Source organism: Schistocerca serialis, chromosome 1 (assembly GCF_023864345.2).
Source record: "Schistocerca serialis cubense isolate TAMUIC-IGC-003099 chromosome 1, iqSchSeri2.2, whole genome shotgun sequence".
NCBI lineage: Eukaryota > Metazoa > Arthropoda > Insecta > Orthoptera > Acrididae > Schistocerca > Schistocerca serialis.
Window position 1 is genome coordinate 1,216,165,331 of NC_064638.1, and position 3,981 is coordinate 1,216,169,311.

General features: G+C 36.7%; 2 non-coding genes across 2 annotated transcripts; one reads left to right on the forward strand and one right to left on the reverse strand.

The window, feature by feature from the left end:
• Positions 1 to 2,638: 2,638 nt before the first annotated feature.
• On the reverse strand, positions 2,639 to 2,713 carry Trnal-caa (transfer RNA leucine (anticodon CAA)). The gene has a single exon. It is a non-coding gene; the product is annotated as a tRNA-Leu (tRNA).
• Positions 2,714 to 2,828: 115 nt separating this feature from the next.
• On the forward strand, positions 2,829 to 2,903 carry Trnal-caa (transfer RNA leucine (anticodon CAA)). Its single transcript has one exon. It is a non-coding gene; the product is annotated as a tRNA-Leu (tRNA).
• The last annotated feature ends 1,078 nt before the right edge of the window (positions 2,904 to 3,981 follow it).

Genomic DNA, 3,981 nt, shown 5'->3' on the forward strand with positions numbered 1-3,981 from the left:
ACTGGTTAACAAATTAATATGGTATACTCATTTAAGGTATGCACATTACGGAGCCAGAAAATGTTTTCTTATACTGAGACAGAACTGTTATTTTGCCAACATGGAGAAACGTATACGACGAGTTTTAGCGTCATGTAAAATTTGCCAGAAAGCTAAGTCAGGCACAACTTCACATATTCCTCCATTATATCCCATTATACCTGTTAAATTAAGACATATGGCCACAGTAGACATTTTTGGTCCAATTCCGAGAACTAAGAGAGGTTTTTGCTACATATTTGTCGCTGTTGAACTCTCTTCAAAATTTGTTACTTTCACTCCGTTACGCAAAGCTACTGCTGAAACTGTTTCAAGAGCATTTGTATAACATTTTCTATTTCATGTAGGGCATGTGATGAAAGTAATTTCCGCCAGTGGATCGCAATTTCGTTCTGCTATATGGACACGCATGGTACGAGCTAGAAACATTTCTCCGATCTATATATCCAGGTACCATGCTTCTTCGAACCCTTGTGAACGATTAATGAAAGAAATTGGTAAACTGTGTAGAATATACTGCCACAAAAGACATATTGATTGGGACACACACATATTCTCGTTCCAAGATGTAATTAATTCCATACCAAATGAATCCACTATGCTATCTCCGTCTGTTATACTGAAAAATGCTGAACCACCTAACAAAATTAAAGAATTAGTACACTTTCCTACCTCTCGTCGATTACGACATCATGAAATAATTAACATTGCGCTAAACAACATCAAACGTGCCGCAGAGTGCCGAAGAAGACAGCAAAAACAGGTTTGTACACGCCGTGACTTACACATTGGACAGAAGATATTAGTACGTACACACTATTTATCCAGCAGAATAAAAGGTAAGTGCAGTAAATTTGAACTTCTATACGCAAGTCCATATCGGATTCGCAGCATTCCTCACCCCGATGTTGTACACGTCGAAACTTTGAGAACCAGGAAAAATAAGGGCAACCACCATGTGTCGAACATTAAACCCTTTATTCAATGAAACCACTTTATGATTTAACGTGCTAAGATGCCACTTATGACCACTGATTCAATTATATTCACGTGTTTAATTATTGATGACTATCGTATTTTTTCTTGGCAAGTGCCCGGCAAGGTAAGGTTAGCAGGTCGCTTTTCTTGTCGTTACACATCAGACCGCACATATTTTTCCAGACAAACTTACGTATTTTATGAATAATTATGCAATTCTATGTAGCGACGTATTAATTTTATCAAATTCTCTCTCCATTAAAGTCTTTAATTCTCGCCTCTATTAACTACACTACATACAAGCTGAACACAACGAACGTCACATTTTGTCTTTCTTATGTATATACGATTGTTTCATGTTTTGTTTGTATGCAATATGAAATGGTTAAGACATAGCAAACACCAGTTGACTTTAACATTTTTGCCTTATGATATCTCAATATCGTGACTGTTTTACCTTTTTTTTTTGCTGCTGCATTGTGATATTCTCTGTACATTTTTGCCTTTGAACACTGTCTATGCTTTTGACATATTACGTTTTCTGTCATGTTATGCCGTATGCTTAATTATGTCACCATAAACCAGTCATTATTTAGTGAGTATATGATGTAAATGCTAGGCATTAATCTTTGTTCATCATTTTCAGAAAGAAATAACGTGTAAAGGAGATAAATTAAACAGAAATGGGAATTTCAACTACGGAATAGACGAAAGAAGATACAAAAACCTCGTGAGGAAGAGTAAATGGATCAGAGTTAACAAGCATTAGCAAGAATATACTATACATCGTAGAATAGCAGTCTTAACTAATTTTTTCTTTCAGAATACAAGGCGATTGATGCAGGCTGTCAGACAGAACTACACATCTTAGTTTTAGTGATGAAATATGCTAGAGATAAGGAATAGTTGTGTAATGAGTAATGAAGTGATTTTTTGCAGATGATAATGAATGCTGATGAAGAGTAGTGATGAAAAATATGCTACTATGAATAATGAAGTTTTTCTTTACAGGTGATGATAATAATGAAGTTATGATAATATGGATAATGAAGTTTTTTCTTTACAGATGAGGATGATGTTGAAGTTTATGTATTTATGATATGTAGTTATTTAACTATTTGTTGTAGTTTGTTTTGGCAGTATGTTTTATATCGTATGGTATGATGACTGAAGGTTTTGGAAAGGACAGCTATGGAACACATTTTTTATACACATTTCTCTACCTGTTAATTCGAAGTTCACTACTTTTCAGCACAAAATGCATTTCTTCTTTCAGCTTAATAATCAATTTTTTGAAACTTCCTGGCAGATTAAAACTGTGTGCCCGACCGAGACTCGAACTCGGGACCTTTGCCTTTCGCGGGCAAGTGCTCTACCAATTGAGCTACCGAAGCACGACTCACACCCGGTACTCACAGCTTTACTTCTGCCAGTACCTCGTCTCCTACCTTCCAAACTTTACAGAAGCTCTCCTGCGAACCTTGCAGAACTGGCACTCCTGAAAGAAAGGATATTGCGGAGACATGGCTTAGCCACAGCCTGGGGGATGTTTCCAGAATGAGATTTTCACTCTGCAGCGGAGTGTGCGCTGATATGAAACTTCCTGCCAGATTAAAACTGTGTGCCCGACCGAGACTCGAACTCGGGACCTTTGCCTTTTGCGGGCAAGTGCTCTACCAACTGAGCTACCGAAGCACGACTCACGCCCGGTACTCACAGCTTTACTTCTGCCAGTACCTCGTCTCCTACCTTCCAATGGTAGGAGACGAGGTACTGGCAGAAGTAAAGCTGTGAGTACCGGGCGTGAGTCGTGCTTCGGTAGCTCAGTTGGTAGAGCACTTGCCCGCAAAAGGCAAAGGTCCCGAGTTCGAGTCTCGGTCGAGCACACAGTTTTAATCTGGCAGGAAGTTTCATATCAGCGCACACTCCGCTGCAGAGTGAAAATCTCATTCTGGAATCAATTTTTTTATATATTTTTCCAGGAGAAATTCTTTATGAAATTAATGTGCTATAAGCGGTTGTTCATTAAATCTATGTCATTACATATACTTCCTTGTTTCATAACCTTGCTACAGCTGACTCATGACGAATGACGTTACACATTTTTCATTTTACAGGAACAACCCAGAAGCAATTTTTTTTCTTTTTCTCTTCTTTCTTTCCCTTATAATTACCCAAAGCAATGCATTGCTAACAAAAAGAAAAAAAAAGTATCACCAGTTCCAAATAATGCTACCTATTTAAGAGAGTTCTGAATAATACTGAATGATGAACAGTGTTTTGTACTATTCAATACTTGCTGGCCAATGAGTGCCAATAATTAGTATAACTAAATGAATTATGTTAATACTATGCCATTCTTTAGCTCCAGTTTTCAATGATGACTTTTGATGTTTTGTAACTGGCGAATGAGTGCCAATAATTAGTGTAACTAAATGAATTATGTTAATACTATACCATTCATTAGCTCCTGTTTCAATGATGACTTTTCATGTTTTGTAACTGACCACTGAGTGCCAATAATTAGTGTAACTAAATGAATTATGTTAATACTATACCATTCATTAGCTCCTGTTTTCAATGATGACTTTTGATGTTTTGTAACTGACCACTGAGTGCCAATAATTAGTGTAACTAAATGAATTATGTTAATACTATGCCATTCATTAGCTCGCTTTTTCAATGATGACTTTTGATGCTTTGTAACAGGCCAATGACTGCCAATAATTAAAAATGTTGTACTATTCAATACTTGCTGGCCAATGAGTGCCAATAATTAGTATAACTCAATGAATTATGTTAATGCTATGCCAATAATTGACTCTCCTTTTCAATGATGACTTCTGATGGTTTATAATTGGCCAATAAGTGCCAATGTTCACTATAATCAGTTAATTTTATGAACATTGTTCTGTCATACTAAATATGCTTTGTAACTGGCCAAGGACTGCCACTGTTTATTGT